Here is a 16,158-nt window from a genome sequence, read left to right as displayed (position 1 = left end):
TCTCTGTAAAAGTCCAAATCTCCCAATCTATTCCAATAATCTCACAGCAGAACATCAGCTCGACTGTGTGAGCCACTGCTGTAGAGCACTGCATATACACAATCATAAGGTGAGTATTTTCATCTGCACTACATATCATTCCTCTCCCTCTATCTCTGTCCCTGTCTCTATCTCTATCACAAGCACTGTACGGACGCGCACACGCGCACACGCGCGCCTCTCTTCTAATATTCACCATAATTAACATCTTCAAAAAACAACCTGGAATATCTCCGGACCCTAATTATAAGTACCTGGTTATAAATCTTGACAAGGATCCGAAAAACATCCGGACATTTCAGTCTCATTTCATGTGTTGATTCTACTGCTGACGTGTATACCTTTGAAAAAGGTCAAAAATACAGTTCTGATAAATGTAACATCTGCATGATGGAGTAAGATACTCAACTCTTGTTTAATAATAAAAAATCCATCTAATATTGACTGTATTATAGCACATAAACAATTGTATAATGAGAGACCGAAAATCCATGGAATCCAGACATTTTGGTGGGATTTCAGGTAATCAATTGAATGTGAAATATATATTTTTAACAGTACTGCCCCCCTTACAATCTCCCGTCAACTTTCACCATAGCTTTTACCAAAAGATGTGACATTCCTTATTCATGATTAATGTTTTCTAGAATATTAAACACAAAGCGGAAATGTTGGTTTGTACCAAAACACATAAAAACATGGGTCAAAAGTTTTTTGTCCCATGTCTATGATTTCTGATGAAACCCTCATTTTTTTTAGACATCGTTTCACACTTTTTCCCAAAAGTAAAGTCCAGGAGAAAAAGTGGTTAGCTCAGGTAATTATATGAATATTGTCCGTTTCTATTTTGAAAGCTATCGATGAAGCAATCGGTGAAGTGACAATTAGTTGACAAATAGATGATCCACTTCTCAAATACAGCCAAATGAAAACTGAACAGAGGTGTAATCTCAGGTTGCCGTGACTTTAGCCTTGCTAGTGTGATGTGTCTGATGAGTGCTGTGTCTGAGATTTCCAGTGAGCCAGGCTGCGGTGTGAAGGAGGTTAGCCCCCAGTCAGCACGGCAAATCCTCCTGGCCCTGTCTGGAGCCCTGGGGCCTGGGAACCAGGGGAGGGGTCATGGGAACAGCCTGTCTGCCTGAATATATGCCTCCCTGCCTGGGGGAAGGACGTGAGCACAGCAGCACCTCCAGAACAAATACTTCCTCTGACTGAAACACTAAAGCCACGGATTTGGACAAGCGCATTCAATTAACCCCAGGATGGACCTGAGGGTGACACTGCAGAGATGTACATTCATATCAAAGCTGAAAGCCCATTTTGTGCCTCCCAAATGGCACCCTATTCCTGACCAGAGCCCTATGGTCAAAAGTAGTGCACTATATAGGGAATAGGGTGCCATTTTATACGCACACTATGGGGAAGGGAAGGGATAGAAGGGGAGAAAAAGCATTTCAGCACTTTAATAATGATATCATACCCCCAAGACATGCTAACCTCTCACCATTACAAAAACATTCTCGACACAGCACATTCTAATATTTCTACTACTTTACATAGCATTTTAGTTACACTGTTTATACACACACATATTTACTTATACAGTGAGCTCCAAATGTACTGGGACAGTGATATTTGTTGTTGTGGCTCTGTACTCCAGCACTTTAGATTTGAAATGATACAATGACTATTACATTTTACATTTTTAGTCATTTAGCAGACGCTCTTATCCAGAGCGACTTACAGTTAGTGAGTGCATACATTTTTTAAAAAAATAATCATACTGGCCCCCCGTGGGAATCGAACCCACAACCCTGGCGTTGCAAATGCCATGCTCTACCAACTGAGCTACATCCCTATGAGGTTAAAGTGCAGACTATCAGCTTTAATGTGAGGGTATCTTCATCCATATCGGGTAAACTGTTTAGAAATTATAGCACTTTTTGTACATAGTCCCCCCATTTTAGGTGACCAAAAGTATTGGGACAAATTCACTTATATGTGTATTAAAGTAGTAAAATGTTAAGTATTTGGACCCATGTTCATAGCACGCAATGATTACACCAAGCTTGTGACTCTACACATTTTTTTGATGCATTTGCTGTTGGTTTTTGTTGTGTTTCTGATCATTTTGTGCTCTATAGAAATGTATGGTAAATACTGTATTGTGTCAGTTTGGAATCACTTTTATTTTAAATAAGAAATATGTTTCTAAACACTTCTACATTAATGTAGATGCTACCATGATTACGGATAATCCTGAATTGTCAAAAAATGTTGAGTGAGAAAGTTAAAGATGCACAAGTATCATGCTTTTTTTTTACTAACCTCCATGTTATTGTATTGGTGAGAGGTTAGCATGTCTTGGTGAAGTTGGGGTTTTAGGCTTGTGACAACTGCTGATGTAAAAAGGGCTTTATAATTCAAATTGATTGATTTGATTGATTGATTGTATCATTTCTAATCCAAAGTGCTGGGGTACAGAGCCAAAACAACAACACAAATTGTCACTGTCCCAATACCTTTTGGAGCTCACTGGATTCTTGACATAGCTCTCTCTAATAAATCTACTGCTGTACATATCATTCCTAATATATCCTGTGTAAATTCATCCAGGGTGTATATACAGTGCCTTCGGAAAGTATTCAGACCCCCTTTGTCCACATCTTGTTACGTTACAGCCTCATTCTAAAATGGATTAAATAAATTAAAATCCTCATCCTTCTACACACAATACCTCATAATGAAAAAGCAAAAAAGGTTTTATACATTTTTGCTAATTTCTTAATAATAAAAAACAGAAATATCAAATGTACTTAAGTATTCAGACCCTTTGCTATGAGATTCGAAATTGAGCTCAGGTGCATCCTGTTTCCATTGATCATCCTTGAGATGTTTCTACAACTTGATTGGAGTCCACCTGTGGTAAATTCAATTGATTGGACATGATTTGGAAAGGCACACACCTGTCTATATAAGGTCCCACAGTTGACAGTACATGTCATTGCAAAAACCAAGCCATGAGGTCGAAGGAATTGTCCGTAGAGCTCCGAGACAGAATTATGTCGAGGCACAGATCTGGGTAAGGGTACCAACACATTTCTGCAGCATTGAAGGTCCCCAAGAACACAGTGGCCTCCATCATTCTTAAATGGAAGAAGTTTGGAACCACCAAGACTCTTCCTAGAGCTGGTCGCCTGGCCAAACTGAGCAATCAGGGGAGAAGGGCCTTGGTCAGGGAGGTGACCAAGAACCCGATGGTCACTGACAGAGCTCTAGAGTTCCTCTGTGGAGATGGGAGAACATTCCAGAAGGAGAACCATCTCTGCAGCACCCCACCAATCAGGCCTTTATGGTAGAGTGGCCAGACGGAAGCTACTCCTCAATAAAAGCCACATGACAGCCCGCTTGGAGTTTGCCAAAAGGCAACTAAAGGACTCTCAGACCATGAGAAACAAGATTCTCTGGTCTGATGAAACCAAGATTCAACTCTTTGGCCTGAATGCCAAGCGTCATGTCTGGAGGAAACCTGGCACCATCCCTACGGTGAAGCACGGTGGTGGCAGCATCATGCTGTGGGGGTGTTTTTCAGCGGCTGGGACTGGGAGACTAGTCAGCATCGAGGCAAAGATGAACGGAGCAAAGTACAGAGAGATCCTTGATGAAAACCTGCTCCAGAGCGCTCAGGACCTCAGACTGGGGCGAAGGTTCACCTTCCAACAAGACAACGACCCCAAGCACACAGCCAAGACAACGCAGGAGTGGCTTCGGCATAAGTCTGTGAATGTCCTTGAGTGGCCCAGCCAGAGTCCGGACTTGAACCCGATCTAACAAGTCTGGAGCTGAAAATAGCTGTGCAGCAACGCTCCCCATCCAACCTGACAGAGCTTGAGAGGATCTGCAGAGAAGAATGGGAGAAGCTCCCAAAATACAGGTGTACCAAGCTTGTAGCGTCATACCCAAGAAGACTCGAGGCTGTAATTGCTGCCAAAGGTGTTTCAACAAAGTACTGAGTAAAGGGTCTGAATTCTTATGTAAATGTGATATTTCTTTCTTTTTTTTTCTTTTTTTTAGCAAATATTTCTAAAAACCTGTTTTTGCTTTGTAATTATGGGGTAATTGTGTGTAGATTGCTGAGTATTTTTGTTTATTTAATCCATTTTAGAATAAGGCTGTAACGTAACAACGTGAAAAAAGTCAAGGGGTCTGAATACTTTCCGAATGCACTGTATAGATTGCATTTGGATTACTGTTAGTTCTATTTGGGTTGTTAATTGGATTGGTTCTTGTTGTTTTTTCAGTTTTTAAATTTATTATTTGTGTACCTGTTTGACATTTTACTGCATTGTTAGGAGCTAGTAACATAAGCATTTCGCTGCACCCGCTATCTGCTAGACTGTGCATGTGACCAATACACGTTGATTCGCTCCACCACAACAACTACTCCTGATTTCTGTCCATCGCATGTGATACAAATGAGATGATATGGTGACTCCTGTATATGTCAGCCTCTGTATGAGTACATTAGAATGCTCCCATCACCCACCACAAGCCTCTACGATCGTTCCCTGCTCAAAGCTGTCCAATCAATTGTGGAGGGAGAACGGTCCTGAAACTATCTGTCGGGTCAGTCTGGTCACGTGTTTGATATTCATCATAGTTTTGATGTACCCTACAGACACAAGGAAGGGGGATTTTTCACACTACAACCGCTCACAATCACACTATTGAAACAAGGTGACCTTGTGAGAGGAATCAGTGAGCCAATAATTTTTCCCATAATGAAATATCACTATCCAGAGGAGGCTCGTCCAGGTAGGAAATGGTCGGTGGTCCTCCTGAATCATCCTTGTAAATAGATTAAGGGGGATTTCTTTGTTCCAGCAACTGTATATGATTTTGTGTAACCACAACCACCACCCATGTCTAATAAATGATGAAGATTGATGATGTAACTATAGAATCATGTGTACTGAGCGTAGCACATGGGTGACTGTTGTCATTGATAGGCATTCTCCTCTATATCTCAATGATTCTCCAGCCTTCTTGGACTGAAACTTACAGATGTCAAGTGAAATGCTCAACCTTGTTAACAACCACAGGAGATGAATGTAATGCTTTATACTTGCAAGTGTTAATTTGATCTGATGAACATTTCCTATTTATCATACATCAGACTTAGCAGTAGGGTGTCTACCAATGAGAATAGCTGCCAACAACATGCATGCATAAATCTGAATTCAAAGAGATAAAACACAGCATCAACATGCAGAGTAGTTTTAAAGACACAGTCCTTAGTTTGTGTTTCAGCCCAGACATCCTTGTATTTGTATTTATTATGGATCCCCATTAGCGGCTGCCAAGGCAGCAGCTACTCTTCCTGGGGTCCAATCACAATTGACATACAATAAAACAATACATAACACAACACATTATTACACACTACTCTACCATAACATATTTACAATACAAAATCAATAATACAGCGAAATAACAATATTAAAATGTGTGTGTGTAGAGTGTGTTTGCGAATGCTGTGTGTGTGTGTGTGTGTGTGTGTCTCTTCACTATCCGCGCTGTTCCATAAAGTGTAGTTTTACACTTTTACATGACAGCCCCGCCACTTGGTTTGGTTTAAAGCTGAGGAATTGGGCTGGGGAATTGTAACCACTCAAATTCATAGATGGAGCTAATCAATGGGGTAATGGAACTAATCGTACCTTATATTTTGGGGAATGATAGGGTAAGAGACCGTTCTAAACTCATGAGGCATTAACCTATATTCTTCAAGAAGCAATGGGTATAAATCAATAATGGAAATTACCATAAAAAAAACATCCCAGATATCCCAGATTGTGCCTTTAAAACTGTCACTCCGCCCTGACTAGAAAAGGGCAATTCTCCATGGGCCAATTACAAGGTACTGCAGTAACCTTCTCTGAGTCACAGCACATAGATTTCCTGTTCCTTTTCTTTAAAGGGTCACCAGGCTTTAGCGTTGATGTTTGCCCCACTCCTAGCAGCTTCATTAATTTGAGTCGTAAATCAGACTTGGAGCCCATTATTAAAACAGTGTCCGGGAACTAGGGGGAGAGCATGAATATTTAAAACATTATATAAACACACAGGGGGCCTCTTTAAAGGAAGGAGTAGCTAGCTGGCTTCTTCTAATATTTTTCTGTTTTAAGTAGATGTTTCTAAAGGAGAGAGAGAGGAATAGCTAAAAAGCAGATACCGAAAATGTTGTCTGGTCAACCAAGAGTAATCTCATCTAAACATGAGACCATGACAACACACTCCTTTGACAGTCGTTTACCTGCAGTTTTAAGGCTAGCCACAACCTGGTCAAATTCCTTGCCTTGACATCTAATCAAGTCTTGCTAATTATGCTGTGTTCGACCAAGTGGGAAGGTGTTGATTACCAGTTGTGAAGTTGTAAATACCAGTTGGATGCATTCACATGCTTTGAACTCGCTACAAAACGCTGATTGGTTAATAGCAAACAAGCTGTGTCAACCATAAACTAAAAGTACAGCTTTCATGCTTATGAACAAATTATAGTGTTCAAAAACCATATTAATAGATTGCTTTGTATAAATAAGGTTTTGTTGCATTTAACTGCCGAAAATGCTGTTATCAAGGTAATTTTCTTAGTAGGTGACAGAGTTCAGCATGTGGGAGAAGTCGATGTAGATGAAGCACAGTGATAAACTTAGTTTGGAAATAAAAACGCTATATCCACACATTTTTCACATTTATGTTTTTTCATCTAATGACTCCCGAGTGGCACAGTGGTCTAAGGCACTGCATCGCAGTGCTAGCTGTGCCACTAGAGATCCTGGTTCAAATCCAGGCTCTGTTGTAGCCGGTCGCAACCGGGAGACCCATGGGGCGGCGCACAATTGGCCCAGCGTTGTTGAGGGTAGGGGAGGGAATGGCCGGCAGGGATGTAGCTCAGTTGGTAGAGCATGGCGTTTGCAACACCAGGGTTGTGGGTTCGATTCCAACCAGTATGAAAAAATAAAAAATAATGTATGCACTCACTTACTGTAAGTCGCTCTGGATAAGAGCGTCTGCTAAATAACTCAAATGTAAATGTAATAGCACAACTAAATGACCTGGATTGCAGTTGAGATTACATTAAAAGTGCATAGTGCAAGTGATTATTGCCGTTCGAGATTCTGCACAGATTATTAGAGCAATTGTAAAGATCTCCACAGATCTGCGACTTTGCATGCTATCTTGAACATACATGCTTTCTATGATTACATAAGAAGACAATTATAGTTACAGTAACCTCAAAATGTGGCCATGGATGTGTTACCCATTTTAAGGTTGAATAAATACTGTTAGCCTACATTAGTTTGTAAGATAGCCTTAACTTTAGGCTATTTACTGTATTACAAAATCAATATTTAATTATGTTTGGTTGACAACGCAACCAAATATTAACATTTTAAGGATTTACAGTGCCTTCAGAAAATATTCACACCCCTTGACTTTTTCCACATTTTGTTGTTTTACAGCCTAAATTTAAAATTGATTAAATTGAGATTTTTTTTATTTTTTATCACTGGCGTAATGACAAAGTGCAATTATGTTTTTGGAAATGTTTACAAATTAATAAAAAATTAAAGCTGAAGTGTCTTGAGTCAATAAGTATTCAACCACTTTGTTATGGCAAGCCTAAATGAGTTCAGGAGTAAAAATGTGCTTAACAAGTCACATAATACGTTGCATGTACTCACTCTGTGTGCAATACTAGTGTTTAACTTTATTTTTTAATCTCTGTACCCCACACATGCAATTATCTGTAAGGTCCCTCAGTTGAGCAGTGAATTTCAAACACAGATTCAACCACAAAGAACAGGGAGGATTTCCAATGCCTCGCAAAGCAGGGCACCTGCTCACTTTGAGCACTACAAAGATACAGGCGTCCTTCCTAACTCAGTTGACGAAGAGAATGGAAACCGCTCATGGATTTCACCATGAGGCCAATGGTGACTTTAAAATAGTTACATAGTTTAATGGCTGTGATGGGAGATAACTGAGGATGGATCAACAACATTGTAGTTACTCCACAATACTAACCTAAATGACAGAGTGAAAAGAAGGAAGCAAAGAAATTAACTTGATGTCCTTAATACAAAGCATTATGTTTGGGGAAAATCCAACACGACACATCACTGGTTACCACTCTTCATATTTTCAAGCATGGTGGTGGCTGCATCATGTTATGGGTATGCTTGTCATCAGCAAGGCCTAGGGAGTTTTGTAAGATAAAATGAAACATAATACAACTAAGCACAGGCAAATCCTGGAGGAAAACCTGGTTCAGTCTGCCTTCCAACAGACACTGGGAGACAAATTCACCTTTCAGCAGGACAATAACATAAAACACAAGGCCAAATATACACTGGCTTACCAAGATGACATTGAATGTTCCTGAGTGGCCTACTTATAGTTTTGGCTTAAATCTACTTGAAAATCTATGACAAGACTTGAAAATTGCTGTCTAGCAATGATCAACAACCAACTTGACAGAGCTTGAAGAATTAAAAAAAGAATAATGTGCAATTGTACAGTCTAGGCGTGCAAAGCTCTTAGAGACTTACCCACAAAGATTCATAGCTGTAATTGCTGCCAAAGGTGATTCTAACATGTATTGACTCAGGGGTGTGAATACTTACAGTGAGGGAAAAAAGTATTTGATCCCCTGCTGATTTTGTACGTTTGCACACTGACAAAGACATGATCAGTCTATAATTGTAATGGTAGGTTTATTTGAACAGTGAAAGACAGAATAACAACAAAAAAATCCAGAAAAATGTATGTAAAAAATGTTATAAATTGATTTGCATTTTAATGAGGGAAATAAGTATTTGACCCCTCTGCAAAACATGACTTAGTACTTGGTGGCAAAACCCTTGTTGGCAATCACAGAGGTCAGACGTTTCTTGTAGTTGGCCACCAGGTTTGCACACATCTCAGGAGGGATTTTGTTCCACTCCTCTTTGCAGATCTTCTCCAAGTCATTAAGGTTTCGAGACTGACGTTTGGCAACTCGAACCTTCAGCTCCCTCCACAGATTTTCTATGGGATTAAGGTCTGGAGACTGGCTAGGCCACTCCAGGACCTTAATGTGCTTCTTCTTGAGCCACTCCTTTGTTGCCTTGGCCGTGTGTTTTGGGTCATTGTCATGCTGGAATACCCATCCATGACCCATTTTCAATGCCCTGGCTGAGGGAAGGAGGTTCTCACCCAAGATTTGACGGTACATGGCCCGTCCATCGTCCCTTTGATGCGGTGAAGTTGTCCTGTCCCCTTAGCAGAAAAACACCCACAAAGCATGTTTCCACCTCCATGTTTGACGGTGGGGATGGTGTTCTAGGGGTCATAGGCAGCATTCCTCCTCCTCCAAACACGGCGAGTTGAGTTGATGCCAAAGAGCTCGATTTTGGTCTCATCTGACCACAACACTTTCACCCAGCTCTCCTCTGAATCATTCAGATGTTTATTGGCAAGCTTCCAGAAGATCCCTGTATCTGTGCTTTCTTGAGCAGGGGGACCTTGTGGGCGCTGCAGGATTTCAGTCCTTCACGGCGTAGTGTGTTACCAATTGTTTTCTTGGTGACTATGGTCCCAGCTGCCTTGAGATCATTGACAAGATCCTCCCGTGTAGTTCTGGGCTGATTCCTCACCGTTCTCATGATCATTGCAACTCCACGAGGTGAGATCTTGCATGGAGCCTCAGGCCGAGGGAGATTGACAGTTCTTTTGTTTCTTCCATTTGCGAATAATCGCACCAACTTTTGTCACCTTCTCACCAAGCTGCTTGGCGATGGTCTTGTAGCCCATTCCAGCCGTGTGTAGGTCTACAATCTTGTCCCTGACATCCTTGAGAGCTCCTTGGTCTTGGCCATGGTGGAGAGTTTGGAATCTGATTGATTGATTGCTTCTGTGGACAGGTGTCTTTTATACAGGTAACAAGCTGAGATTAGGAGTGTGCTCCTAATCTCAGCTCGTTACCTGTATAAAAGACACCTGGGAGACAGAAATCTTTCTGATTGAGAGGGGGGTCAAATACTTATTTCCCTCATTAAAATGCTAGTCAATTGATAACATTTTTGACATGCGTTTTTATTTTTTTATTTTGTTGTTATTCTGTCTCTCACTGTTCAAATAAACCTACCATTAAAATTATAGACTGATCATTTCTTTGTCAGTGGGCAAACGTACAAAATCAGCAGGGGATCAAATACTTTTTTCCCTCACTGTATGTATATGAGATATTGCTGTATTTCTTTTTCAATAAATTTGCAAAAAAATCTACAAACATTTTTCACTTTGTCATTATGGGTTATTGTGTGTAGATGGGTGAGAAAAACAAATCTATTTAATCAATTTTGAATTCAGGCTGTAACACAACAACATGTGGAGTAAGTCAAGGGGTATGAATACTTTCTGAAAGCACTGTACATAAAAAGACAGACCGTTTGTGAGTTTTTTGTCTGACAATCATCCTCCATTGTCATCCATTTTCATTCATCCGGTAATGGATGACTCCCATTTAAAAAGCATTGGCTTCATCCGAAATTCTTTGAACACAAAATATTCAAGTGCCGAGCACATGCCCCTTTGCCCTCCCACTCGCCATCCCTTTTGGGTGGTGGTGGTATAATATACAGTACCAGTCAAAAGTTTGGACACACCTACTCATTCCAGGGATTTTCTACATTGTAGAATAATAGTGAAGACATCACAACTATGAAATAACACATATGGAATCATGTAGTAACCAAAAAAGTGTTAAACAAATCAAAATATATTTTATATTTGAGATTCTTCAAAGTAGCCACCCTTTGCCTTGATGACAGATTTGCACACGCTTGGCATTCTCTCAACCAGCTTCATGAGGTAGTCACCTGGAATGCATTTCATTTAACAGGCGTGCCTTGTTAAAAGTTAATTTGTGGAATCTCTATCCTTCTTAATGCGTTTGAGCCAATCAGTTGTGTTGTGACAAGGTAGGGATGGTATACATAAGATAGCCCTATTTGGTAAAAGACCAAGTCCATATTATGGCAAGAACAGCTCAAATAAGCAAAGAGAAATGACAGTCCATCATTACTTTAAGACATGAAGGTCAGTCAATACAGACATTTCAAGAACTTTGAACGTTTCTTCAAGTGCAGTCGCAAATACCATCAAGCGCTATGATGAACTGGCTCTCACGAGGACTGCCACAGGAATGGAAGACCCAGAGTTCCCTCTGCTGCAGAGGATAAGTTCATTAGAGTTACCAGCCTCAGAAATTGCAGCCCAAATAAATGCTTTACAGAGTTCTAGTAACACACATCTCAACATCAACTGTTCAGAGGGGACTGTGTGAATCCGGCCTTCATGGTCGAATTGCTACAAAGAAACCACTACTAAAGGACACCAATAAGAAGAAGAGACCTGCTTGGGCCAAGAAACACGAGCAATGGACATTAGACCGGTGGAAATCTGTCCTTTGGTCTGGAGTCCAAAATTGAGATTTTTGTTTCCAACCGCTGTGTCTTTGTGAGGCGCGGTGTGGGTGAACGGATGATCTCCGCATATGTATTTCCCACCGTAAAGCTTGGAGGAGGAGGTGTTATGGTGTGGGGGTGCTTTGCTGGTGACACTGTCTGTGATTTATTTAGAATTCAAGGCACACTTAACCAGCATGGCTACCACAGCATTCTACAGCGATACACCATCCCATCTGGTTTGGGCTTAGTGGGTCTATCATTTGTTTTTCAACAGGATAATGACGCAACACACTTCAAGGGTGTGTAAGGGCTACTTTACCATGAAAGAGAGTGATGGAGTGCTGCATCAGATGACCTGGCCTCCACAATCCCCCGACCTCAACCCAGTTGAGATGGTTTGGGATGAGTCGGACTGCAGAGTGAAGGAAAAGCAGCCAACAAGTGCTCAGGATATGTGGGAACTCCTTCTAGACTGTTGGAAAAGCAATCCAGGTGAAGCTGGTTGAGAGAATGCCAAGAGTGTGCAAAGCTGTCATCAAGGCAAAGGGTAGCTATTTGAAGAATCTCAAATCTCAAATATATTTTGATTTGTTAAACACTTTTTTGTTTACTACATGATTCCATATGTGTTATTTCATAGTTTTGATGTCTTCACTATTATTCTACAATGTAATACAATGAAAATAGTAAAAATAAAGAAAAACCCTTGAATGAGTAGGTGTGTCCAAACTTTTGACTGGTAGTGTATATTTTTGGTATACAGTTTTTGTCGCCACTGCACGCAAGTGGTCGGGACATCGTCAAGTTCGCCATATTGTGAATTTATTATTTAAGAATTTAAGCGCATTGAAGATATATCAAAATCAGTTTAAAAAATATCAAGCTAGCTAAGTAGCAGGTTTTCAGTTAACTGCCAAAATAAAGGAAACACTTGAGTTAATGAGGGATACAAATTATATTGAAAGAAGGTGCTTCCACACAGGTGTGGTTCCTGAGTTAATTAAGCAATTGACATCCCATCATGCTTAGGAATATGCATAAAAATGCCCAGTGGCCCATTATTTTGGCTACCATGGCTAGAAGAAGAGATCTCAGTGACTTTGAAAGAGGGGTCTCAAAGGAGCCTAGGGTGTTTAAAGTGTGTTTGTGTGTCAGTCACCAGATCTCAACCCAATTGAACATTTATGGGAGATTCTGGAGCGGCACCTGATACAGTGTTTTCCACCACCATCAACAAAACACCACATTATGAAATTTCTCGTGGAAGAATGGTGTTGCATCCCTCCAGTAGAAGTCCAGACACTTGTAGAATCTATGCCAAGACACATTGTAGCTGTTCTGGTGGCTCGTAGTGGCCCAACGCCTTATTAAAGAGGAACTTCACCCGCTGATTTGGCCTTGTTTTTTGGCCACCACGAAGCCCCTCATCAAAGATACTGTTCGGTCACACACAATCGCACACACACACACACACACACACACACACACACACACACACACACACACACACACACACACACACACACACACACACACACACACACACACACACACACACAGAGAGAGCACTGATTACAGTATCAATGGTGGTTATGATTAGGCTGGTGGAACCAACCTGATCGTTCAACCTGGTCTTAGAGCATTTCGTATTATTCTGTATGTAAATATGAGACACTAAATGTAGTATGATATGTTACGTTTCATATGGTATTTATTAATTTGTGGATGTCCATCATCATTTCGTATGATATGATACAAAACTTAACATATCATATGAAATGGAGTGTCTCGGATTTACATTCAGAATAATACGAAATGCTCTGAGACCAGGCTGGATTGCTGCATTCACCTTTCTACACTGAACAAAAATATAAATGCAACATATAAAGTGTTGTTCCCATGTTTCTTGGGCTGAAATAAAAGATCCCAGAAATGTTCCATACACACAAAAAGCTTATTTCTCTAAAATGTATTTACATCCCTGTTAGTAAGCATTTCTCATTTGCCAAGATAATCCATCCAACTGACAGGTGTGGCATATCAAGAAGCTGATTAAACAGCATGATCATTACATAGGTGCACCTTGTGCTGGGGACAATAAAAGGCCACTTTAAAATGTGCAGTTTTGTCACACAACACAATGCCACTGATGTGTTTTGAGGGAGCGTGCAATTGGCATGCTGACTGCAGGAATGTCCACCAGAGCTGTTGCCAGATAATTGACTGTTCATCTCTCTACAATAAGCTGCCTCCAATGTTGTTTTAGAGAATTTGGCAGTACGTCCAACCGGCATTACGTCCAACCGGCATTACAACCGCAGACCACGTGTATGGCGTCATGTGGGCGAGCGGTTTGCTGATGTCGACGTTGTGAACAAAGTGCCCCATGGTGGCAGTGGGGTTATGGTATGGGCAGGCATAAGCTACGGACAACGAACACAATTGCATTTTATTGATGGCAATTTGAATGCACAGGGATACCGTGACGAGATCCTGAGGCCCATTGTCGTGCCACTCATCCGCTACCATCACCTCATGTTTCAGCATGATAATGCATGGCCTCATGTCGCAAGGATCTGTACACAATTCCTGGAAGCTGAAAATGTCCTATATCTTCCATGGCCTGCATACTCACCAGACGTTACCCATTGAGCATGTTTGGAATGCTCTGGATCGACGTGTACGACTGCGTGTTCCAGTTCCTGCCAATATCAAGCAACTTCGCACAGCTATTGAAGAGGAGTGGTCAACATTCCACAGGCTACAATTAACAGCCTGATCAACAAATGAGATGTGTCACACTGTATGAGGCAAATGGTGGTCACACCAGATACTGACTGGTTTTCTGATCCACGCCCCTACCTTTTTTTGTGACTAACAGGTGCATATCTGTATTTCCAGTCATGTGAAATCCATAGATTAGGGCCTAATGAATTTATTTCAATTGATGTCATCAAATGTAAAGTGAAATAGAATGGTGAACACAGCGATCAGGCTGGTTCAACCAGGTTACGTTATGCCCTGGACATTATATGCATCTAAGAAGTAGAAAATAAGCAACAAATAATGTCAGTTTACATAAATTATGTTTCACAATTGGGTTATCAAATGTCTCAAAGTAATGAAGTGGGTTACCTTCTGTATTTGTACAAATGATGAGCCTGTAAAAGCTGTTGCCGCTGACAGGTGAAGGTTGCTGGCCGGATACTTGCCAATATGTGGCTAACTGTTCCATTCATATTAATGCTCACAGCGAGGGCATGTCTGCATGATGCCGATGAGGGCCCCCTTGCTGGTCTTCTCTATGCTGCATGTTCAGCTGCAAACTTGATATCTCTTGAACAACTGCAGCAGGCAATCTTATGAGGTGGTGTTGACTGGGGGGGCCAGTGACAGGGTGACGTAATAGACAGTCAAGTGGTAAATTGCATTTTCTTCTAAAGAAAGAACAAAGAACTTCACAACCAAAATGACTCTACTAGTGGTATCTGCTTGGCTGGGGAATTAGCCTACTAGTTTATCAAGCCGGGTATTTTTTAATACAACTTTTCACATTTTACATAACACACATTACCTGTCGTTGTTGATGAAGCCGTCTGTGTTATCAGGGCAGTAACTTAGGTCACTATCAGAGGCCTCATGATGGTGTCCTTTTCATAGGAGTCGAGGGAGACTGGCAACAACGGAGGAGGTGTCACAAGGGTACTTGTGTCACATGACACACTTTTATTCTGAGGTCTGACAAACTGTCAAAATAGATAGTGAACAGTGAATTAAATGATTTTTGGAGGTCGCTAAACCATTACAATCACATTGCTGGACATGATACCCAGCTTTGCTCCTTCTGGTAGGTCCCGGCATCCCTTCATGACCAGGGGATCAGTCTGGCACCCAGTTGTGCACTATGTCTAACAGAAAAACAGGGTCCACGATTTTCATCATCCCTCAATTATAAACATAACTCGAGAAATAATGTAATCTTGTTTGGAGCAAATTCTGTGGTTTACAGGTGTAGACTGACTGACTCCAGATTGGATTAGATTCAGGCCAGTGACGCCGTTACACTTTGTATCCAACTGTGACATGTTTTGCTACGGCCCTGGGTTGTTTTTAGTTTGTTGCTGCTAGTTAGTACACTGTTGTAGTCAGACATGAGTTAGCTAGTACCACCATAGCTGCATCCAATATTTACTTGTGCCCTAGACATGGGTTGGACCTCGGAGGCTAATGTGAATTTTGTCAAAATTATACTAACTTAGAGTGGCATGGAAATACGATGACATTGCTAAAGTAGGCAAAACATTAGTAGGAAACATCTTTGCCATATTATGACGTCGTCAAATTTACTTTAGAGAGATGCCAATTTTGCCATTACTGTTACTAGCAAAGTACGTCAAAAATAGCTAGAAATGCTAATGTTAGCTAGCTAAAATATGGTTGTCCCCTCAATCTTAGTTGACTGGCATCTAAAGTCAATCTGGCGACACCACAATCATGACAAAAGGTTTCCTACTAATTATTTGCCTTCTTTTTAAATGTTATTGTGTTTTCAAGCCAAATCAGAGTTGTATTGAGGTAGGCTAATGTTAGCCAGCTAGCTAGC

Source organism: Coregonus clupeaformis, chromosome 21 (genome assembly GCF_020615455.1).
Source record: "Coregonus clupeaformis isolate EN_2021a chromosome 21, ASM2061545v1, whole genome shotgun sequence".
In the NCBI taxonomy this organism is placed as follows: domain Eukaryota; kingdom Metazoa; phylum Chordata; class Actinopteri; order Salmoniformes; family Salmonidae; genus Coregonus; species Coregonus clupeaformis.
This window is presented reverse-complemented; position numbering follows the sequence as displayed.